The sequence below is a fragment of the Carettochelys insculpta genome, chromosome 3 (genome assembly GCF_033958435.1).
Source record: "Carettochelys insculpta isolate YL-2023 chromosome 3, ASM3395843v1, whole genome shotgun sequence".
Taxonomy (NCBI): domain Eukaryota; kingdom Metazoa; phylum Chordata; order Testudines; family Carettochelyidae; genus Carettochelys; species Carettochelys insculpta.
The window spans coordinates 115,325,783-115,350,877 of record NC_134139.1 but is presented as its reverse complement, the minus strand read 5'-3'; the positions used below and the strand labels follow the sequence as shown (position 1 = coordinate 115,350,877).

General features: G+C 49.3%; 1 long non-coding RNA gene across 1 annotated transcript in view; it reads right to left on the bottom strand.

Moving 5' to 3' along the window:
* Positions 1-2,079: 2,079 nt before the first annotated feature.
* The window catches only part of LOC142010443 (uncharacterized), a 68,344-nt gene continuing 45,328 nt past the window's right edge, over positions 2,080-25,095 (bottom strand). Inside the window, exons 2-3 of the long non-coding RNA XR_012644800.1 lie at positions 16,799-16,884; positions 2,080-2,336 (exon numbers count right to left, since the gene is read on the bottom strand). This is a non-coding gene — a long non-coding RNA (uncharacterized LOC142010443). The remainder of the gene's footprint in view (positions 2,337-16,798; positions 16,885-25,095) is intronic.

The window sequence follows — 25,095 nt, the reverse complement described above, 5'->3', positions numbered from 1 at the left end:
CAACCAGCCGCCTCCTTTAAAGGGCACCTCCCTCCACCTTCCCCTCCACATTAGCCGAGGGCTGCCCAGATTTTCCCAGCCCAGCAGAGCCCACTTGTGCCTGCCATGGAGGCTTAGTGACAGCTCCTGCAGGAGGATGCCCTCATCATGGATGCCCTGCTGGCAGTGCTGTGCACCATCGCCGCAGCTGCACCCGATGTCATCGGGTGGCTGGGCAGCCCCCCTGGGGCCATGGGGCTCCCCCCCAGGCACCGCCAGCCCTGCCCCTGAGTGCCCTGATGCCTCTGGACCCACCCCAGCAGCAGTGACTGGTAGGAGCGCGTGGTCCTTGGGGAGTGGCATGAGGAAAGGTGCCTGCGGAACTTCCGCATGTCAAGGCAGACCTTCGACAAAATCTGCCATTGGCTCGCCCCCACACTCTGACATCAGGACATCTGCATACGGCCAGCCCTCACCCTGGAGAAACCGGTCGCGATCACCATATGGAAGCTGGCCACCACAGACTTCTATTGCTCCATGGGACAGCAGTTCAGGGTGGGCAAGGCTACCGTCGGGGCTGTACTTATGGAGGTAAGGTGGGGCCGGGTGGGTGGGGGGCCTGGGGCAAGGGGAACCCTCTGCTGCAAGTGGCCAGATGGGGAAGGGGCTGGATGGGTGGGGGACAGGGGGCTGGACAGGGCGGGTTTGGATGGAAGGGAGCAGGGGTCGGGATGGGTGGGGGCTGGATGGGAGGGGGTCAGAACAGGCCTGAGGCAGGGGGAGACAGCCACCACACCTGCACTAGAGCATGTGCCCCCATACCCCCCTGCAGGTTGTCAGGGCCATCAACGTGCTGCTTCTCCATAGGGTCATCCACTTGGGGGATCTGGACAACACCATCACCAGCTTCCAGAACCTGGGCTTCCTGAACTGCATCAGTGCTTTGGATGGCATGCATATCCCCGTCCATGCCCTGCCACACAGCATCAGCCAGTACATCCGCTGACAGGGCTACCATTCGGTGGTGCTTCAGGCCCTGGTGGACGCGAGAGGCCAGTTCACCGACCTCGATGTGGGCTGGGCCGGCTGCACCCACAATGCCTGTGTCTTCTGGAACTCCAGCTTCTGCTGCTGCATGCGGGCCGGCATCTTCGTCCCCCAGCAGGAGATCCCCGTAGCAGAGGACGTCACCATGCTGCTCTGCATGGTGGCAGATGCAGCGTACCCCCTGCAGCCGTGGCTCATGAGACCCTACACAGGACACCTTGACCCCATCTGGGAGGCACTCAATGAGTGCCTCAACCACTCCTGCAACGTGGTGCATCAGGCCTTCAGGCACCTAAAGGGACGGTGGAGGTGCCTCCTCACACGGCTGGAGGTCAGGGTCCTCAACCTGCCCCAGGTGGTGGGCGACTGTTGCGTCCTCCACAACTTTGTGGAAGAAAAGGGGGATGCCTATATCCCCGGGAGGGGGCCCTCCGGCTGGCACTGTCTATAACCAGCCGGGCACTGCCCCCATACACCAGACCCACCAGGATGGCCACTGCATCTGGGAGGCCCTCAAGCAGGCCTTTGCCAATGGCCACCTCTGACCTGCACGCACACCCACATCACACACGCATCCACCATCCACCTTCCCCGACACCCCCACCCCCACCAGCACTGCACCCACACATCCACCACCCACTGTCCCCTTGAGGAATACAACACAGAGTGGTGAACAATAAAGAAACATTTATCTAATGATTTTTCTTGGTAACTATGTATGGGGGGAACCTAACTTGGAGCGGGGAGAGGCACTCATTCCAGGGCAGGGATGGTGGGCCATGAGCCCTGTTGGCCTCTGGAGCCCCTGCCTCCCCGGGTGTGGGGTCCCCGGTGGGGAGGAGAGGGTGCGAGTAGCACTGGCAGGTATTGCCAGCAAGTGGGCCTGGTGGGGGAGGAGGGGGTGGGCTCAGTGGGGACAGAGGGTACGGGCTTAGTGGGGGTGGAGGGGGCAGGCTCAGTGGGGGCGGGGGGGGGGGGACCAGCAGGGGGAGCTGCCGGGTGGGCCAGGAGGCAGGCAACAGTGGCTGTATGGTCCCAGACAGCGTGGCCAATGCCCTCCAAGGTAGACAGCAGCCTATCCCAGGCTGCCCTCCTCCACTCCTTGTCAGCCTGGGCAAGCCGCAGGTGTTGCTCAGCCACCTCGGCCTGGCGCTGACTGGCTGGGTCCTCTTCCGCCCAGTGGGGGGCCCTCCAGCCATGGCCCCGATGGCACACTGCCTGGGGTGGCATCCGGACACCTCCGAGGGCTGTGGACAGGCTCTCGGGGACGAGGGACGTCACAGGGTTCTCCCGGCCCACGGACGGTGTGGCTGTGGGGAGAGGAGGAGAGCATGTCAGTAATGTGCCCGGGACAGAGGGGACCAGGCTGTGGCCCACCCACCCAAGCCCACCCCTTCGGGCCCCTGCCCCCCAAAGGACACTGATCCCCCAGGGGGCACCAACCCGCCCCCCAAGGGCTGGGCCTCCCAGCCTGGGGGTGCATCCAAGGGTCTGTCCTGCAGGTGGCCCTTCCCGGCCTTTGGTGTGCGGGCCCCAGGCACTGTCCGGCACTGACTGGCCACCACCCCTGTGTGGCTTGTGGTGCTGTCCATTCAGAGCGGGTGCTGGGCATCGCTGGTGCACCACCACGGGGTGCTGCATCCCACATGGGGGGTGGCCTGTGTGCGGCCTGGGACCACTGGTCCTGTGTGCAGGCAACTAGCCGTTGCGTCACCCCCACCGTATGGAGCAGGTGTGTGCCCCTCCCTGTAAGTACCCTGCTGCTCCCGAGGGTCATCTAATTTGGGGACCTGGACATGGCCATAGCAGGCTTCACCACCGTGGAGTTTCTGAATTGCTTCAGGGCCCTCAATAGGACCCACATCCCTATCCATGCCCTGGAACACAGTGGTGGGCACTTTATAAACAGGAAAGGCTACTACTCTGTGGTCCTGCAGGCCACAGTGGCCAGCCAAGGCCAGTTCCAGGACATGTATGTGGGCTGGCCTGGCTGCTCCTATGATGCTCGCGTTTTCTGGAACTCAGGCCTGTCCCACCAGCTGGAGATGGGGACCTACATCTCCCAGAGGGAGATCCCACTGGGTGACACCTCCATGCCCCTCTGTCTTCTGGCAGATGTGGCATACCCACTCCAGCCCTGGCTCATGTGCCCCTATATGGGCCACCTAAACACCAGTCGAGAGCGCTACAATACCTGGCTGAACCACACTCGGTAGGTGGTTAAGCGGGCCTTCAGGTACCTCAAGAGCTGGTGGCACTGCCTCCTCACCCACCTGCATGTGGGCCTCCTGAACAACCCCCAGGTTGTGGGCACCTGCTGCATGCTTCACAACCTGGTGGTAAGCAAGGGGGAGACCTTTGTACAGGGGTAGGGAGTCAAGGCCTGAATGGGATACCCCCAGCCAGCCGTCGCCTCTAGCTGCCAGGCCCACCAGGAGGGGGTCCAGGTCTGGGAGGCACTGAGGGCATATTTTTATCAGGGGACCCAATAAACACATCTGTGGTCATCCCTGGAGGGCCTCCTGCACACTGTCCTCACCACCCGCACACCACCCCCACTACCTGCACACTGCCCCGCCAACAAGCACACATCACACAGCGGTGTGGGAAAAATAAAACGTTGAATTATTGTTAACTTTCGACTACTATTTCTGCACAACAAATCAGAACTATATACATGGGGGGGGGGGGCTCTGGACAGACCAGCCATTGGCTCATCACTCCGGGGTGGGGGTGGATAGGCACAACCCCCACCAGGTCTGGGTATCTGTCCCCTTCCTTGTCCAGGGTTCCTGGCAAGGCTGGCTGGGAGCTGGGAGGATGGGAAGGCATGCTGGGGTGGGTCCTCGGCTTGGCAGTTAGCCCCAGAGAGCTCCTGCCCTAGGGGGCAGAAGGGGAGAGCAGCTGAGAGGGTGGCTGCTGGGCCACCAAATCCTCAAAGGAGGCGGGCACCTGGTTAAAGGTGGCCATAAAGTCCTGCCAGGCCTCCTGTTCCTCAAACCATAACCATCACTTCATGATGTCCTCTTGGTGCCAGTGGGCGGTGGCCATCTCTGGGTCCATGGTGGTCCATGGCTGGCCCCTGCAGGGGCAGGACCATCCCAACACTGATGGCTCCCCCAGGTGGTTGCAGTCCAGGGATCTGGGGGTGCTGTCCCGTACAATGGATGGCACCATGCTGTCCTGGCCCTCAGATGGCTTGACTGCAGAAACAGGAGGGAAAGAGAGAAGGAGGCCATGAGTACCAAGTCCTGCCCCATGGCCCATGCCTCCCGCATCTCCCTGTGGGCAGCAGGTTCCCGTCCCCTGTCCATGTGTGTGGTGTCCCTGTGGGCAGCCTCTGCATGTGGTCCGTCCCCCCACACCTCCTCCTGGGGGCTGGGTGCAGTGCTGTCTGCGAGTGCTGATGGGCACTGGTAGCTGTGCCACTGTCCTGAGGCCATGGTCTGTCCAGACCTTTGTGAGCTGGGGTCTGCTAGGGGTGTGGGGGGACCTGGTCACATATGGTGCCCCCACCCCATGGCCCGGGGGTGTGTGCCTTGTGGGGTACGTACCTGACAGTCCACTGCCATGGTCTGGGAGGCCCATCAGGAGGATGCCTCGTTGGAACGGCAGGAGGGGAGGTCCAGCACCAGCTACCCCTCCTCGCTGGACCACCCAAATGGTCATGTGGATGGTCCCAGCTCTGGCCCTGGGAGGTACGGGTCTGGCCTCTGGTTCCAATTCTGGCTCCATGTCTTGTTGGGGCTCCTCTGCCATGGTGTTGAGGATGGCCATGGTGGAGGAGGTGTCCTGGGGGCTCAGGATCGCCTTGAGCTCCCAGTCATAAGGGTAAGCAGCAGGGGTGTACCCCCTGACTGGCTAGCTGAGTCCCACACCCAGGCATAATCCTGCTGTAGCTTCTTGACCTGACTTCTGACACGGTCAGGAGTGTGGGCAGGGTGACCCAGGACAGTCAGGCCCTCAGCCAGCTGGGTGAATGCATCCACATTCTGCCACTTGGTCCCCATTATGTGGAGCACATCCTCCTCACCCCAGAGCCCCAGCAGGTCATGGAGTTCAGCATCAGTCCAGGAGGGGCCTTGCCTCCTCCGCTGCTGGCTGGAGGCCTGGGAGCCCTGGGATAGGCCAGAGGGGGAGTCCTGGAGGCACTCAGGTGCCTGGCTGGCTGCCATGGTCTGCCTGTGGGCCATGTAGGAGCACCATATGGCACAGCTGCTGCCTGCATGGTCTCAGCTTCCTGCCACAGGGTTTCCGGGTCCGTGCAGCTTTGAGAGATGCTGGGTGCAGAGATCATAGAGCCCTGCAGGGGCTGGACGGCATGTCTCTGCATCACAGCTGATTGCCACCATGGCAGACCCTGCTATTTTTGAAGTAGTGGGAAGCGGATCATCTACACATGTCCTACTTCAATGCTAGACATCAAAGTAGGGCGCTATTCCCATCTTCGCATAGGGACAGCGATTTCAATGTCTCTGTGCCTAATGTTGATTTCAATTGCAAAGTCGCGTGCGGCGTGTGTTGATGTGGTGCACGCTATTTTGAAGTCGTGCCACTACTTCAACATTCTGCTCTAGTGTAGACCCACCTGAAATAGAGTAACCAGCAGAGCCAACAGCCGCCACAGTCCCTGGACAAGGTGGGAGGTGGTCCTGGCTCTGGGGGCTAAGGGAGGAAGGGGCAGAGCTCAGGGCAGTCAGACCTGAGAGCTGTCCAGCCTGAAGTGTGGCCCCTGCCAAAGCCAGGCAGAACAGTGGAGCTGCACTGCCACAGCACTTCAAAGGGGCCCAAAGCTCTGGCTGCCACCACTGCCAGAGTCCAGAGCTCTGGGCCCCTTTGAAATACCAGTCCCTGGGGCACTGCCCCCATTTCCCCCCTTCCTCCGTTGGCGGGCTTGAGAGTGCCTGCACTCACTTTCTTCTATATCCTAAGCCTAATAGATTTTAAAACTCTCTCTTTACCACCTTTGATGTCCCTTGCTAGGTGTGACTCATTTTGTGTCATAACTTTCTCATTATGTCCCCAGCAATGAGTTAAAATGTATTGATAAAAAATTGTCAACAGTAATAGTAGAATACTCAATGTCATAGTTGGTTAACACATAGATGTCTAGCTGCATTTTTCAGATTCCTTTACATAGAAACAAAGCTGCTCCAGGAGTATTTCAGGGAACCATGCTCTCTCCTTTTCCCACTCCCCAAATATACGGATGCATTTTGCCTTGTTATTATTCTGTCATAGTGCTGTTAATTGCTGCTTCAGAAAAGTCCTGGTTATCTTCATTTGTTTCACCATGTTATTTGTTTAAGCTGTGAGGATATTTAATTTATCTTCAGCAAATGTTGCAGGGCCAAGAGAAGGTCAAATGTCCCAGCTCTTTTGCTTGACTCTGAAAAGATGGCTGATGGGCTGTGTGTGAGATTGAAGCTTTTCAGATTAAAAAAAAAAAAAAAGAAAAAAGAAAACACCTTTATACTCATGTGTGAGATGTCTCAGTTATTCCAACATCATCAGTTTTCAGTCAGACATTTTACTTCGCCTATCACTACTCATTGTTTTCCTTGATACAGCTCATGGAGTTTTCATAAAACACATCAGTTCAGCAGGTCTCTAGCCTTCATTCCAAGCACCAAATAAATGAGCTCATTTTCTTCCTCTACGTATGGTCAGTTAGCCTACATGTAGGTGTATATTGTTCTAAATAAGTGTAAATTCAAACTGAGAATTATAGAAGACTGGGCCTGAATCAATCTTTCTAGTGAAATCAACCACATCTATATTATTTTTTCAAGGACACAGCTCCATTTATAGATAGATGCTATATCAGCTCTTGATAACACTGTACTGTTATGGAAAAGATAATAGGGCATAGAAAACAATTCTTCAGTAAAAGATTGCACATTTTGAAATCGATGAGTCATAAATCAGCGTGGAGTACTAATGTGCATTTCTCACTCTCTTACTATTCTGAGGGCTCAACCAGGAAAAAAAAACAACAACTGTTAATAAATTAGATTAGAACTGTGAAATCACACTGCCACTTTTATATCCTGTCATTGCATTGATCGATGGATGGCCATAAAGATAAGTACTGCTACAATGAATACCCTCTCTCCCACATGATACCACCTGCATTAAAGTTTTGATTCAAATGTAGCTTTATTCCCCTGCCTACTCAGGAAATTGTTCCCTAGAGGTTTCCACACAGGATTCACAGTCAGTTCCACTGAAGGAACAGAAAGCTTTAAGGGAGCTGGAACATCTTCTTTGTTCAGTCTATAAGGGATACATCAGTGATGTTGATCGTATTTTGGCAGGTTATGATTATAGTAAATACACCTCTTATGTACAGCTACTTCCTATGCATTCTGGGGGTAACCATCTTGGGGTAAGGGAAAGCCTTTTCTTACAGATATATTGAACGTATTAACATATGGTTTACAGTTGGCAACTGATCTTGTGGTTTGCTGGGACTGGACAACAAAGTCTGGATGTTTTCATTTAACATCATGCTCATCACTCCTACAGCCGCAGTGAAACTGTACAAGAAAAACCACATGAGAAGTCTAATACCTTAAGAGAATGCCCCAGAGTGTTTCCAAATATACCTCATGTGATGTATACTGTTTCATCTCGCTATTAGAAGACCCTATTTCCTAATCAACAGATTTTTTTTTCAGATGTTGGGTGGACCCAACAAGCATTGTGCAGACAGACTATAGTTACACTACAGCACTCTGTCAACAGAATTCACTGTCAGGAGAGTTGTCCCAAAAAAACTTCTGTTGACAGAGTGTGGCTGCACACAAAAGCCAATCAGGAGATCGCCCAGCTCTATCAACAAAGAATCTGGACTGCCCAGCTGCTCTCTTGACAAGACAGGTACCCAGGACCACAGCAGCCAGGGCTCCCCAGTCTGCCGAGAGAAGGCCCCTACAGGGTGGCCACACAGTTTTTCTGTTTGCAGAAAGGAGGTACACACATCTCATAGAGCTGGAAGGGACCTTGTGGGGGGCATCAAGTCCAGTCCAGGACTAAGCACCATCCCTCACTATTTTTTTTTAATTTGCCCCAGACCCCTAAGTGGCCTCCTCAAGGATTGGATTCATGACCCTCAGTTTAGCAGGCCAGTACTCAAGTCACTCAGCAGCAGCATTATGCCTCAAAACTTTGGGGCAGAACACTGCCAGCAAAAGTGCTGTGTTTTGTTGATCTACTGTCGACAAAATGCATTTTGCGTGTGCACACTCCATAAGTTTTGTTGACAAAACTTGCTACTGTAACTATAGCCACAGAGACAAAGTACTAGCTTGGAGAAATCAGAGTCTCAGGTAGAACAAAATACAAATGCGACAAACACTGAAAAGGAAAGGAGGAAAGGGCTGCAATCAATAGTATAGTGGAGAAACTGAGAGATGATACTTTTGGGATAATATTTTTTATCTTTCTTATGTTAATTTAGAAGTGAAGACTCAGGTGTATTGGCTTGAAGTGAATCATGAAACATATGTGCTTTGTGTACCATCTGTGAAGGTGGCATCTGTTAATGAATGGAGACTCATCTGTTGGTGGATCCAGGGATAAATTAACAACACTAGGCACTTGTGTCCTAGTTTCTACAATAAACTAAGAAACTGGGAACCTGTTCACCTCTTCTAAGACCCAGACAATTGGCATAATCTGGATTGGTATGAGCTGGATCTATGTGACATCCCAGTATCTTATAGTAATGAAAGGAAAATTGACACTATTAATTTCTGATGGGCAGGGGAGGGGGAGGGTGTGGACTTTGTTAACAACGAAGCAGGCTTTGTTTATACTCAGGAATACCCCTGAGTTTGTAGCTAATGTTCAGAGATATTATTTAACTCCACCACTGATGAATCCTAACTGTCGATGGAGTAAACTAAACTTTGTAGTGATTGAACTAATTTGGCGTACCAGATGAAACCAATAGCCCATCTTGTTAAGTATCCTGTGACAGTGGCCAGTATCAGAAACTCATAGATAAATGTAAAACTAATTTAATTGCTGCTTACAAAACAATAATATGTCTCTGGGGAAAGTGTCCCTGACAGGAGGGGGCAAAGAGGGCAGTTGCCCAGGGCCAAGCAATTCAAAAGAGCCTGGGCCTCTCTGCCGCTGCCACCACCACGTGATGAGCTCCAGGCAGTGCTAAGGGCTGGCTGAGGGTGGGACGTTGCATGATGTGGTCCAGGCAGAGCTAAGGGCTGAGTGTGCCCAGTCCTGACTCTTCAGTCTGAGATTCTACCCTTTCCTGGAGCATGGAGTCAGCTCCCATACCCCACCACGCACACCTTGCCCAGAAACTCATCACATATAAAGTATGCCTTGTAAGGTATCAGGGGAAAGGTTATCATAGAACTGTAGAATTGGAAGGTGCTCAGGGAGTTATCAAGTCCAGTCCCCTGCACTCATGACAGGAGCAAGCAAGAATATATGCAGGGTCCAGGACCGAGTTTTGATCAGTTGAAAGTCGGTTCTCTATCTGTATATGTACAGGATCAGTGCATACGCAGTGATGAGATTGCGTGGTATGGCTATCATTAAAACATGCTGTAAGGTGGGAAATCAGACAGATATTAGATCCACAGAGATGAGAGCAAGGAGAATAGCCAATGCCTAGGAAGGGTGTCAAGCAGCTATGAACAGCTATAGTCCAGCAAGAGAGGTACAATGCAACAACTCACGCACATGAGGCCAAACTGGGAGAATTGTTCAACTTTGCCTGTAAATTCAGAAGGGCCCCCAAACAGGCCTGGATGTGTGTTTCCCAAGGGGACTGAGGATATGAAGAACAAACACAGGGGCCCGTGCTTGGCCTTTCTTCTGCCCCACCATGCTGCAAGCAACAAGAACATTCCAACAAATCCAACAGAGGCGACTGGCCCAGATTTCAAGGGTGAAATCTATGCCTTATGGACTGCAATATCCAGCAGTGTGAGAAAAACTGTCTGGTCTAGCTGTAGCCCTGTCTAATAGGGTTGTGAGTTTAGATTGTGGGTTTCTATTTTCTTTTCTTTTGGTAACTAACTTTTTGTCCTCTACCTACAGCCACTTAAATTTAATCTTTGTGGTCAATAAACTTTTTTTACAGTTTATCCATACCATTGAGTGAGTGAGGAGTGTGTGGCTAATCTGCTCAGGTTTTACAAAGCTGGCATATGTCCACTTTCCATTGAGTAAGAAATGAACTGATTAATAAATTAGATGGTTTATTCCTGAGGGGTGGGAGTGAGAGCTGGGGAGTGGAGCGGGAGGATCTGACTGGTGCATTTTCTCTGAGAGATTGATGGGTGGCTCTAGGAGCATTCATGCAATCTAATTGGGTGTTGGGCTCCAAATGCTATTGTGCTGAGTGATAACACTAGTTTGGTGGGATGGGCAGGGAGTGTTGCTGCTGGTCACTAGCAAGGCATTGAGGGAGACAGACCAGGCTGGAGAGAGTTAAGGGTGCAGAACAGACCCAGACTGCACCATGGGAGGATTCCATTGCAAGCCCCTAACCTCAGTTTTGGATCTGCAGGAAGGCTCATATCACGGATACGACTCTGTCTTACACAATAGCACAGCCCATGGAAGGCCTGATGAACCAGTTGCTGGTACAGTGCTGTGACTTTATGAGGGCTGAGGTAGTAGAAATGTTGAACATCTGTGGATTGCTGGAAAACTCTAGAGAAGCTAATGCCTCGAGGTCCAACCCCAAAAAATCATTGACTGGCACTGCCCAGAGGGGGTCAATCCGCCCATGGACTGGCATCCCTGGAACAAGTGTCTTTGGCTCCCATGACAGAGTTGTGGGAGGGTGAACCTGGCAGACTGCTGGCTGAGGAAGCAGAGGATTTGCTTTTACAGGCTCTCACTATGATCCCATGGATCTAGTTCCCCTGACCTCTGAGGCAGGACACAGGGAGAGCTGGAGACCTGATCATACCTGCTGTTGCAAGGGTTTCTGGGGAAGTTGAAGAACTTCAAACTTCAGCTCCACAAAGCCTTGTGGAAAGGAAGGGTAGAGAGGAGATGGGGGGCACTCCTGTTGGTATGCAATGCATCTGCACTCATTGCCTTTGGCTCCAGTTGTGGGTCAAGACAGCAATATAGATTTATCATGACAACACGATTTGAAAATAATTTATCTGAATAACTGGGTCTAATTATAAACCCACTTCTCATGGCTCTGATATGAAATGTCAGATCATTTTCCTGGTGACATGATATAATCCAGCTGCCCTTATTTTATGCATATGTAAGTGTACAGTTACCTATGAAAATAAGAACAGCCATAGTGGGTCAAACCAAAAGTCCCGTATCTAGTCTTCTGACAGTGGCCAAGGCCAAGTGTCGCAGAAGATTGAACAGAACAGGTAATATCAAATAATCCATCCCAATGCCCATTCTGCCTTCTGTTTGTCAGAAGATAGGGAGCACCACTCTGGCCCCTTCTGGCTAATAGCCATTAGACCGATCATTGTGAATTCATCTAGTTCTCATGGGAATCATGGTACAGTCTTTGTCTTTACAATATCCTCCAGTAAGGAGTTCTACAGGTTGACATGTGCATTGTGTTAAGAAATATTTCTTTGTCTTAAAACTTGCTGCTCATGCTCTTCACTTTCTTTAAAGTGGATCTATACAAACTGTTCAAACTTCACTCCCATACTTCATATATGTTTGTTTAAAGAAAAAAAAAGAACCTTAATCAAAATAATGCAGTGCCTTGCTATACAGATGATTCTATCCTAGCCTTTCTGCTGAGATGTGTATGTATAACATGCAAGCCACAATTAGACTTCCAACTGCTTAAAAGGTTTCATCCAGATTAGCTGCTGTTCACTGAAACCTCTGAATCATTCTGAAGCAGCAGGAAAATAACATTGCAATTTCTGAATGTATTTGTCTAAAATAACCAAAAGGAGGCAGCACTCTATTCAACCCATATTTGATTTGTCACACAATCTGTACAGCTGAGATTATACGGTAGACCCTCAATTTATGTGAGGGTCCCATTCCCATGTGCTCCCACATAAATGGACATCTGATGAAGTGAGTCTCTGCTCACGAAAGCTCATGCTCAAAAATTTTCTGTTGGTCTATAAGGTGCCACAGGACCCTTTGTTGCTGTTACAGATCCAGACTAACATGGCTACCCCTCTGACACATAAATGGAATTTCCCCTAAATCGGGGGGGTGGCTTTTTCTCCAGTGGAACACACGTTCTGCAGCCGGGGAGCAGCATGAGCACCTGGGGCTCCTTTTGCAAGGTAAGCCCTGGGGGGGGGCAGTTGGGGAGGGTTAAGCCTGACAGTGGGCTGGGGCCATGGGAGAGGGGCAGGGGGATTAAGCCTGGAGTGGGTTAGGACTGCAGGGGGTGGAGTTAAGCTGGAGCCATGTGGGGCAGGGGGCAGTCAGAGCTACGTGCAGGAGTGGTGAGCCAGGCCGCAGGGGGTTTGAACCGGGGCCAGAGGACGGAACTGGGGCTGGGCATGGGGGTTTGAAGCTGGGTGGGATGGGGGGTTGAGCCAGAGCTGTGCACAGGGGTTTGAACCAGGGCTGGTGGGGGGGTTGAACCAAGGACACATGTGGGAGTGTGGTTGAGCTGCAGCTGCGAGCGGGTGGTGAGCTAGTGAGGGATTTGAACTGGGCAGGGGTTGAGCCTCAGCCACACAGAGGGGTGGTGAGCCAGAGCCAGAGTCAGGCATGGGGGTGGGCGGTGAGCTGAAGCCACATGTGGGATCTGAGCAGGACGAGGGGTGGGGTTGAACCGGGGCCACGGGGTTTGTGCCGGGAGCAGGGGGTGCAGGATTTTAAGTTGCACTTAACTTGCTTTAATGCCAGTTAAGTGCAACTCTGAATTGCACATTTTGAGGGTTTACTGTATAGTGCTTTTGGAAACAGACCAAATCACCTTTCTAGTCAGCCAGCACATCTACCAGCACATCAACCCCCTCACTCCCAGCTAAGAGAGAGGGGTAAGGAAACACAGCAACATAACAATCACTACTACTTTCTCACTATGACATCCTGGATCAACAGCTATCACAGCCTGTAGAGCTGGTCCCTTTACTGTTTGTGAATAGTAGGGCTGCTCACAGAAAAAAAAAAATCACTGGTCAAATGAAAAAGAGGGCCAGCACCATGACTGCATTCCAAAGAGTAATTGTCAGAAAAATGAACCCAGCAGTGTGCCCTCATATCCTCCCTGCAGCTTTAGGCGGCTGTGTAATTCCTCACATCCTGCCCTAAGGAGCAGAAAGTAAGGACCAGATTCTGTAAAAGCTTTACACTGTGTGAAGTCATTTGCGCCTGTGCAAGGTGGGTGTGATGCTCTGGTCAGGCACTTTGTCTCACTTTGCAGAGGGTAAATGATTATGCGAGGGGAACAACAGGACCTGTGTGTGAGGTGCTTTGGGATCTCCAGGGTTGAAAACAACTGTGTGAAATGAATGGCTCAAATGCATGTTAAATCACTGTCAGTTTAAGCTGTCACCTGCCACGGTATGCTTTCTGTATCTAGCATCCACATTTTGTTTTACATCAGTGTGGATATCCACTCACACGCTGGGACTGCTGTTCAGTGCTACAAGTGGAGTTCAAACTGTGTGTCACATGAGAAAGATACACTCTGTTCTTAAGTTAGTGTTAGACTGTATCCATGTGTTAGACTTTATCCATGAAGAACAGTGTGTCTACAAAGTGGGGGTTTGCCCTGGAGCCCGAGCCTAGACAATCCAGCCTCTTCCCTGCATGGGGGCAGCATAATCACCAGGGATTTGGAAACACAGCTGCAAACCACTGCTGCTTCAGCTCTGAATAGGCACATAGCAATGGTCTGGCTGGAGGTTCAGAAGGGAGGCATGTAGACCACAGGCTGTTCACGTGGCTCCTGCAGAGAAGATGACCAGCCACTAATAAAACACTGTGTCTGACATGCCTGTGGGACTGGTGTGTTAATTGAAAACAGCAGAGCAGTCTCTTAAGTGTATCATATCCTAATCAATAATGCTTCATTGAAATGTGTCATAACCTCCAGTCATGCAAAGGATTTGTCAGCCTTGTCAGACTCGGTTTCTGAAGATTTTACAACTTGGCTTGTTTTCATTACCTTGGAGGTGAAACTTAACCTTTAAAATATGAGGTCAGAAGCTGCTTATTTTGCCAATATAAAATCATTGAAAACAAATTATGACTTTCAATTTGGGCAGTCACAGAAAAAAAAAACGTTACGTTCTTTGTTTTGACATAGGTGCATTACTGAGAACCACCAAATGAAAACTGAAGTTGTATTTTAAAAGATTGATTGCAAGAATTTGTGCTCAAAATTTTTGTACTAAACTTTGACTAGAGCACCTTGAATATCCTCAGGGTGCACACACAGAGATACACACAGAAGCTGCGTCTACACGTGCACGCTACTTCGAAGTAGCGGCACCAACTTTGAAATAGCGCCCGTCGCGTCTACACGCGTCGGGCACTATTTCGAAGTTAACTTCGACGTTAGGCGGCGAGACGTCGAAGTCGTTAACCTCATGAGGAGATAGGAATAGCGCCCTACTTCGACGTTCAACGTCGAAGTAGGGACCGTGTAGACGATCCGCGTCCCGCAACGTCGAAATTGCTGGGTCCTCCATGGCAGCCATCATCTGGGGGGTTGAGAGATGCTCTCTCTCCAGCCCCTGCGGGGCTCTATGGTCACCGTGGGCAGCAGCCCTTAGCCCAGGGCTTCTGGCTGCTTCTGCGGCAGCTGGGGATCTATGCTGCAGGCACAGGGTCTGCAACCAGTTGTCAGCTCTGTGGATCTTGTGTTGTTTAGTGCAACTGTGTCTGGGAGGGGCCCTTTAAGGGAGCGGCTTGCTGTTGAGTCCACCCTGTGACCCTGTCTGCAGCTGTGCCTGGCATCCCTATTTCGATGTGTGCTACTTTGACGTGTAGACGTTCCCTCGCTGCGCCTATTTCGATGTTGGGCTGAGCAACGTAGAAGTTGAACATCAACGTTGCCGGCCCTGGAGGACGTGTAGATGTTATTCATCGAAATAGACTATTTCGATGTCGCAACATCGAAATAAGCTATTTCGATGTTGGCTGCACGTGTAGACGTAGCCAGAGAGAGCATAATAAAATGAGATCAAAAAGTTATGGTGAGAAAAAAGGAAGTGCCTTTGGGAGATCTGAAAATATTATAGTTTTTCCACTCAGATGCTAGAAATACCTTTTTTTTTTTTTAAATGGCCAGATTTTCAGTTGATATAAAAGACTATAGCCTTATTCATTTCAAGCAGTTATCATAGGATACTAGAACTGGAAGGGACCTCAAGAAGTCAAGTCCAGTTCCCTGCCCTCAGAGCAGGACAAAATACCATCTATATCATCCCTGTTAGATATGTATCTAATCTGTTCTTAAATATCTCCAGTGATGGATATTCTACAACCACCTTAGACAATTTATTCTAGTGTTTAACCACTCTGACAGTTAGGAAGTTTTTCCTAAAGCCCAACCTAAACCTTTCTTACTGCAGTTTAAGCCCATTGCTTTTCGTTATGTTGCTCTGCTCGGTTAAACCATTAATGTTCCACCCCAGAGGCAGTTACATTTCAATTATGCATGAAGTGAACCCGGTCTTTTTGTATCTATAATACTTAAGGGCTACGTCTACACTAGCACACTACGTCGAAGTAGCCTATTTCGAAGTAAGAACATCGAAATAGGCTACTTCGATGTGTATCGTCTACACATCCTCCGGGGTTGGTGCCATCGACGTTCAATGTCAAAGTAGCGATGGAGAACATCGAAAGGAGCTGCCCTGGAAGGAAATGCAGAGCATCCACATGCACACAAATGCTCCCCATCGAAATAAGGGGCCAGCAAAGCCTGCAGACGGGGTCACAGGCTGGACTAGCCTTTCTGGGGCAACAGCAAGCCGCTCCTTTAAAGGGCCCCTCCCAGACACCCTTGGCCTGCACAGCATGAGGTCCACAGAGCTGACAAGTTGCAGACCCCATGCACACAGCATGGATCCCCAGCTGCAGCAGGAGTGGGAAGCCCTGGGCTAAGGGCTGCTGCACATGGCAGCCACAGAGCTCTTCAGGGGCTGGACAGAGCGTCTCTCAACCCTTCAGCTGATGGCTGACATGGAGGACCCTGCTATTTCAATGTAGCAGGATGCAGATTGTCTACACTTGCCCTACTTTGATGTTGAACATCGAAGTAAGGCGCTACTCCCATCTTTGGATAGGAATAGTGATTTCGACATCTCACCGCCTAACGTCAATTTCAACGTCGAAATAGAGCACAGCGCATGTAGACGCAACATGTGCTATTTCGATGTTGTTCCAGCTACTTTGAAGTAGCCAGCTAGTGTAGACACACCCAAGAAGTATTATATTCATACACTTATTTATTGTCATTATCTTAACAAGATTTGTGTTAAAATCCTGGCAAGAATGCCATAGAACTGAGAGTCAGTGGTTATGTGGCAATTCGTAGTACTGTCACAGGGACGATTTAACTCTCAAACCTGTACAGGTATTGGGACAAGCCATGAAGGGCCCTCCACCCTCTTTATGGAGTACAAGTGTCATGTCATCATGATGCCTTTTATAGAGTTAATATATCGTTTGGCAGGGAGAAAGTTTTTCTTCTCTATGCATTTACTATGGTGTACATCAGGGATAATTCTGCTTCAGTATCAATGGAGTCTTTCTGCTGTAAAACTGATGTAAATTAAATGAAAATTAGATTTGCCAAACTGCTTACCTTTTCAAGAGGGAGAGTTTCTGTTTGATTTCTCCTGGATGCTTCAAAACATCATCTCCTACCATGAGAAGAGGTCATCATGAAAGCTTTGTGGGGAAAGTGGAAGGGGCAAAAAAAATAAGAGAAAAGGATCTTGTAAAAAGTAGCTTCAATGTAAAAAAGAATAAGATGTTAATCTGAAGATTACCAAGAAGGTGGTAACAGAGTGTTATGGAGGATAAGTGTCCTTCTTTAATCAGGCAAATAAGAAAATTATATATAGGATGGTCTTTTCTCTCTCCCACCCCTGGCCTTTTGCTTTCTGGGGTATATTCACATTAAAATCTTTACAGTGTCATCGCTGTAGCTAAACCACCATAGTCTAGACAGTTGCTACAGTGAATGAAGGGGAAGAAGGGTTTCCCTCACTGTAGTAAATCAACCCCCTCAGGAGGCAGTTGCTAGGTCGATGGAAGAAATCTCCTATCAGGCTAGCAGCAGCTATATGGGGACTTCTACATCTCTAGGATAATTAGGGTAGGCCATTTAGGGACCTAGGGCAAATAGATTTAAAAAAAATGTCAGGGATCATGGAGTCTATTTGCCCTAGGTCCCTAAATGGCCTCCTCGAGGGCTGAACACATAATGCTGGGCACATGTGCATAATGCTGGGGCTCAAACCACTGAGCTACCCATACCCCACAAATGAAAAGCCTCACTTTCTCTGTCCCTTGGATTACTGCTTACATTATGACAACAAAACTTTTCCCAGGACTTCACTATCAGATGAACCTTGTAGAATGACAAAAAAAGGTTATATGCAACCAAAGCTCAGCGCAGGCTCTCCACAAGATATGATTCTGACTTTCCTTGCAAAAAGACATGCACAGGTCTGAACCTCAGCTCTAACCACTACACAATAATCCTACGTTAGTTCTTTAAGACAGATTCAATGTGGAAAAGATATAGAGCCTTTTTCAGGAAGTACTTTCCCCCCTCATTTTATTTAGGGGGAGAACAATAGTTATTCTACCTATAGACTCAGGGCCGTCTTCTAAGTAAGTCTTTTAGTAATAAGCTACCTGCTAAAAATCACATATGCTGCCTTGCAAATGCCTTACGCGGCCCTTAAACTGGAGACAAAATGACAATATTTCTAAGCAATAAATTGAGGGGAAGAGAGAGTTAAACTCATGTGTTTCCTAAGTTTCAAAGAAAAAAAGAAACCCACCATCTACAGTTTTCGAATTTCTTTAACATGATGGAACTCTTTCCAACTGTCAACCTTGCCTTTATTAACTGACAACTTTATATCGATTTATATTTCATTCTAGCATTTCCACAAATCATTTCCTTCCCGTGATACGCAGGGGCTAACAGCTTAAGCTTCTTGGTATTTCTCCAGCTGTAACTGGAAAAAGGTTTGATGCTCTGAGGTTCTCAGTATGTTTCAGTGAGGGAGCCACAAAGTACTTTCAGCCTTTTTGCCCTGCACATGTGCTTGCACAGATTTGTTTCAGGCACATCAGAAAACTTGTCCAATTGCCAGGGAACAGAGCAGAAGAAAACGGCAGCCAGCTTCAGAGAGCTTCACTCTCCAAGAGAGGCAATCAAAAGAACCGTGTTCACCTAGCACAGTCCAAACAAACAGCAATCTAGATTTTAGGGACAGGAGTGCAGGAATAATTTCTATAGTGTCGTGTACTGAGAGTTGTTGAACCAAAACTGCAAACCCTGTGTGTAATGGAAACCACTTCAACCCAGGGGGTGTTGGAGCACTCCCCGCACCTCTAGTTCCACCACCTATGTTTATGTACCAAACCCATTCCCCCTCTTCAGGCTGTCAAATACAGCATACACAATGCTAATAATGATGAACAATCTGTTTTGCGTCAATTCCAGCCCCCTCCAATATAGTTTCTTGGATTAATCTAGCCCTGTGCCAAATGCACTGACTGGCATGGATAATGTCTTTTATTTTCTCGGCTGTTAAGTATCCAAAGCAACAGTCTTGTCCCTGTACTATTGATGGAAATACTTCTGTAAACACTTTTCTCTTGGTATTTCCACTGAAAATACCATAGGATTACTGTCCAGCCTGAAAAAAAGAAGGGGTAGGAAGGAATACATTTCTGGCTTGGGTTTATCTTCTTGTGGTCATCACACAGACTTTAGGCTTTAATAGCAGGCATGCTGAGAACAGGGAAACCACTCATTTTGCAGCACTTCTGCCACTAATGAATCTAAGACAAAGCCTGTTTGGAACTTGTGACCTAGCTTCAAGTCTTTAGCCTTAAGTAACTGCATCTTGCTAGGACTCTGCTCACAAAAAGGGTTTACAAGCGTTTTCTCTGTATGGCAGCAAGCCTGGACATTTCTGTTTCTCATCTACCATAAACAGTAGTGATTCATTTTGTTACAAATGTCGGTGGGCACATTTTGGCAGGGAATCTGCCACGTGCCAATCATGTGACAATATAGGCAGCTCAGAGGAAGTTTCCTATGTTGATTCTACAAGATGAAGTCTTATCAAACCAGAACATGGAACAAGCACATTGTCCCTGGCCCTTATAAGGTGGAGAGAACAATGCATCTTTCCTCCTCCTGCTGGCAGGCAAGAAAATAGCAGCCCTGGCAAGAGGAAGAGCACATGTGTTATGGCCATACCTATACATGTAGCCCTGCAATAGTACAGCAGGGTCATCAGTGTAAAAACCCACCCCTGGAAGTGTGATAAGCTACATTGTTGGGAGCAGCTCTTCCCCCAACATTGCACTGCATACAAGGATGCTCATGTCGGTGTAATCTACGTCCTCAGGCGGGTGGAACGTTCACACTTCGGACTGACGTAAGTTTTGCTGGCAGAGGCTATAGTGTAGACATGGCCTAAGGGTAGACTCTGCATAAACTCAAGAGCATGTCTCTCACACCAAGAGAAGTTGGTCCAATAAAAGATGTTACCTCCCCTTGCTCGTCCCACCAATACCCTGGGACTGACATGGCTACAACAGCACTGCATGCAATAGTGTGAAAGAAGGCAGATGAGCCAGTTTGAGAAGAGAAATACAACAGTATTTGTCAATGTATATTGCAGAGTTGAGAAAGGAGAATACAAAGCAGTGGTGGTGGGAGTGGCATGTAGGATTCAGCATTTTGTGCATGCACTCCTGCAAACCCCAAAAGCAGACAAAAGCGGCAATGCTTTGCACCAGTGGGATATACCGCTACTTGGAACTAGTCCAATTTCCTACCATTGGGGTTTGCTCTGTGCAGCTACATCAGTTGCTAAACTGAGGCTAATTCCAAGGCCTGAAGGTACCCGAGATTTCTAATGAGGCACTCAGCAGCTAAGAAATGGAGGAAATGGGTGTAAAGGAAAAAGCAGGGCTGACTGCTCCCCTAACACCTCTTGATGGTGTGGCAGAGGAACAAGAATTTACCTTTTGCCCCCTTTCAACCTGAGTGGCTAGTCAAAGGTTGGGGTCCTGGGGGTGTTCCAACTGGCAGAGCCATCCAGTCCTTTGGACAAACTTGAGCAGCCACCCCAGGTCCTGAGGTGGCTGCCCCAGCTATCCTATGGGCTGGAGGCTGGGGCAGTGTGCCACAACAGGCAGCAGCATCAGCTAGAGGTCGCCTCCTCTCGGCCCTGCATTCACCATGTGGGTGGAGTGAAGGGCAGCCCCTGCTCTACTCTGCTGCACTGCGCCTTCCAGGTGGCAGCGCTCAGAAGATCAGGAGGGTGCCATGGCAGAGTGCAGCAAGCTCCCTCTCACACCTGCCCACTGCTGCACCATGCCCCAGGTAATTGCCAGCCTGGCTTGTCTGGCAGAGTGGGGGTGGAATGGGGGAAGGGTAGAACCTACAGCCATGGAATTACCCCATGCTCTGCACCTGGGGCGCTGGGTAGGGGTCACCCCAGGTCCCTCCCCAGACCCCTGGGGCTACCCTGGCCATTCGGGAGTAGAAATTTCTTTGTACAGTCTTTGTAAACAAACAGGACATCAAAGCCCTGTGTCTCTGACCCCAAAATAAACCAACTGGCAGGAAAGAGTTTCTTTAGCTCACCACACCAAGGGCTCTCTTAGTCTACCCTCCTGCCCAAAACATCTCTTCCCACGATCCATCTAGGGTCAGCCACCTTGTTTTCAGCTGCTTCTCCAGGCAGTCTCTTTTTCACTGTATGGTGATCATCTGAGTTCAGTTTCTGTGAAATCCCTGTCTCTCTCCCCAACCCCCCTCAAAACCATTCTTAACCAAAATCTCAAAGGGGTGGGGAGTTCATACATACCTTTTCAAATAACAAGCAGTTCTGTAGCACCTTAAAGCATAACAAATTTATTTCTTAGCTTTCCTGGGTAAGACCCACTTCCTCAGATGAATAAATTCAATTTAATTAGACATACCGGTTATCATAGGTGGGACTTATGCTTAAGGTTCTGTTAACTGAAAGATGTGTTCATACCTACTAATCTCAATCCATAACAAGGTTACATGCAGCTCACAACTGTCACCTTGGGTCACTACAAAGCACCCATCTCCTCATACAAAAGGATGAATGGGCATAAAAGTCCAGATCAAATAGTATTTTCTTTCTGAGATGGAGAACTGCTAACTAGGCCCATGCTTGGTCTTTCTACAGGCATTTCACAGGCCAGCTGTGAAATATCACAAACACTTGTCAAATGTTTAACAAGCCAGTGCTGGTGTGTTTATCCCTTTCAAACAGTAATCTGCTGGGGGCCAGCCCCCTGGGCAAATGTGTGGAGGGGATGTTGATGGGAGGAAAACCAGAGTGTTATAAAATATAGATGTGCCAGGCTGTTCACAATAATATAAGCAGATCTCTCTAGTTCCCTGTAAGCCTTCTGATATGCAGATGCAGTTCCCAGATGGCTTTCAGCATTGCCTTGACTCACAAATTCTGTCTGTCATCCAAGCGTGAATGCTGGATCAAAGTAAATAGGAAAGCAATTGATTGCAAAGTTGTGTGACTATAAATGGTTGCCCAGAATCACGTAAATTGTTACTTTCTGAGTCACTATAGGGGCTCGTCTGCATACTTGACTCAATCTAATTCTTGATCTTCCCCCCCACCCCTCCACTCTCTGATTTGCTCACCTTGATTATCTTTTTCTGATTTGTCCTCCTTGCTTACTGTTTTTGGTTCTCTGTGCCTTAAATATTGAGTCTGTTCTGGTCTGGCTACGGTCTGAAGAAGTGGGTCTGTCCCACGAAAGCTCACCTAATAAACCATTTTGCTAGTCTTTAAAGTGCTACTTGACTGCTTTTTGTTTTGATAGTAAGTTGCTATGCTGAGAGTTAATGAGCTGGAGAGTCCTGGTGTAGCCTCATTTCAGACCAGCAACTATTGTAGCACAGAAACAGTAGGAAACTTGTTTCACTGGATGGCTACCATACAAACACATTGATATATTTGGCCTCAGCTATGTTATGACTGAAGACCTCAGATTTGCTTTCTCAGACAATGAATTATAACTCACCTGCCATCATGATGATTCCTATCCCTAACCCTGAAATATTAATTTCCAGAGCTAGTCTCAAGCTACTTAGAGCAACTTCAGATTGCCTTCATTGTCACTGATTTTAGCCAGGGAGACACATGATGCTAGGTCTTTCCCTCTGCCTCTGCCTCCTCTTTTATTGTATGCCCTCCTTTCACTCTGTGTAATGGTGGAGTTGCATGGACTACATCTCTTAGGCCAAATTCTCTGATGGTCAGACTACTTTTTGACATCACCACCCTATCTTTTGGTATGTTAACGCACTGGCTTTTATTGGCTATTTACATGAAAATCTCAGAGACATTAAACCATCTGGTGCACTGCAGTAGTCTCGTTTCAGGGTAACAAAGGCAGCATGACCTTCCTCACCAAGCCGAGGTGAAAAAAGTGTTTATGGTCTCTTCAATGACCTGGGCATCCAGGAGCAATTTAGGATCTAATGCCACAAACTGCAAATCTGAGGTCTACTCTGCAAGTGCTGTATTGGTACAACTGCAATGCTGCCACTGTACAACTGTCATAGGGACATTTGCTACAAGAGGCAGAAGGAGATTTTCAGTTGACGTAGCAAATTTAACTCCTCAGAAGCAGGTAGCTAGGCTGACGAAGAATTATTTCATCAACCAAGCTTCATCTACCATACAGCAGCGGGGAGTGTCAACCTAACCACAGTGGTAGATTATCAAATGGACCCACAGGTTCTGTGCCCAGGGATCCCAGCCAATTGGAGGGTGTGGGCTGTGGAAAAAATGGAAGCCCCAGCAGAAACTGATCATGGGATGATGAAAGTCCAGAGCCCTGTCAGAAGCTGTGGGGTGGGCAGGGGAAGCCCCAGTTCCACAACCTGTGTCCACAGCAGAAGTGGACAGGGCAGGACAAGAGAAGTCCCTGCACCCAGGCCCCAGCTGCAACCCCCGGAGTGAAGAAGCTCTCACTCCCTGCTGCAGTCTCAGGGCTGGAGGAGAATTCAGTCCCTGTAGTGCCCCTGGGGCTGTGGCAGCGGGGGACAGACCGCATCCAGACTTGTTGCTGCAGTTTGCGGGAGTGGGTGGGCAGGGAAAGAAGGAAATGAACAGGGGAGAGAGAGAGAGGCAGAAGGGGTGTGTTGGGTGTGGGGCTGCACACAGAAGGGGTGCGTCAGAGCTACATGTCCAGCATGTGAACCCCTCCCTGACCACCACCACTTGTTCTGACCCAGGATCCCAAGAGATTTTGACCTGTCTCTATCTAATTATGCCATACAGGGCTTTTTTTTTCCTTCCAAGCCCTGAGCTGTGTTACTAGGTTGATCCAAATTTTAGCTATAGACTAGACCTTAGTAACTAATCAAGTGGGTTCCCTCATCCAGGACCATCCTTAAGTGAGTGCAGGGTCTGGGACAGCCCCTCCTCTGCCCCAGGCCCTGACCCACCCCACCTCTTCCCACAGTTGCTCCACCCCAAACCCACCCCCCACTTTGCTTCCTTCCCCAAAGCCTCTGCCCCACCCAAATTCTTCCCACCCCTGGTCTGCCCCTCTCTGCCCTTTCCCCCAAGCCTCTCCCTCAAGTGACCGGGCTGGAGGATTAGTTGGGAGCTTGGCCAGGGACTCAGCTCCCCACTGACAGTGGGTGAGGGGAAAATCCTTCCCCTGTCCCCTAGACCCCTCCTGTGAGTGATGAGGCTGAGAGCTGGGGGAGTGGAATGTGCTGGGGTCAGGTCGCTCGGTTCCCTGACACCATCAGTGAGTGCCTGCACCCAGGTAGATCTGACCCCTGCTGCCGGCACCAGGCCCCAGGCTAGTCGCTTGGGCTGCCTGGGCCCTGTGGGGCACTTCAGATCACAGGGCCTGAGGCAGTTGTCCCAAATTGTCCAAAGGATGGGACAGTCTGCCTTTGCTCAAGAGAGCTCTTGCAGCCTCAGTCAATCAATATTAGTTTTACAGTATCTTCCACACAAGGCTCTTGTGCCAATTCAACTAAATCCATTTAGAAACTAATTTAGAGAAATACGTATGCCACTGTGCCACAGGACATTCTGCTACGCAAGATGGAGAAATTCAGCCTAGACAGACCTACTACAGCCTGGATACGTAATTGGTTAGAAAACAACAACTGAGTAAGTGTTAGTGGAATGATGTCAGATTGGAGGGAGGTCTCAAGTGAGGATCCCCAGGGATCTGTTCTGGGCCTGGTGTTACTCCACATGTTTATTTAATACCCCTGGAAGTAGGGATAGAATGCATACTGATCAGATTTGCAGATAACAGAAAGCCAGAGGGGAAGGGAGCATTGCAAATACTTTAGAGGATCGAGCTACAATTCAAAGGGATTTTGATAAATTGGAGAACTGGGCTATAGACAATAAAATGAAATTCAGCACCAGCCAAAGAAAATGTACAACTGGGAGATAACTTGTGTGGCAGCACCACTACTCAGAAGGATTTTGGCAGTGGCAGCTGATGAAGTGGGACTCAGGGGACCACTGCCAGGTGTGCCCTCCAGCCTAGGGAAGGGACAGGAAAACCCCCTACTCCTCCAGGCCCTGCCCCTGATAAGAAAGAGAAAGACCTAAATGCAGTGAGGACACTGAAGGCACCAAAGACCACACTTCATTAATCCTCTAAATGACCTTACATGTGCACTGCTCAGGAGCAGCAATTGTACCAAATTTTGGTACCCTGCCAATACCAGGTTTGAGCCAAATGATCAACCATCTGACACTACCCTGCATCTTTAATAAAGAAAGCAGCAAAGCCATGCAGTTCTGATCCATCTCTAATCTAATCAACAGAAACAATGTTCCAATGTGACTACTC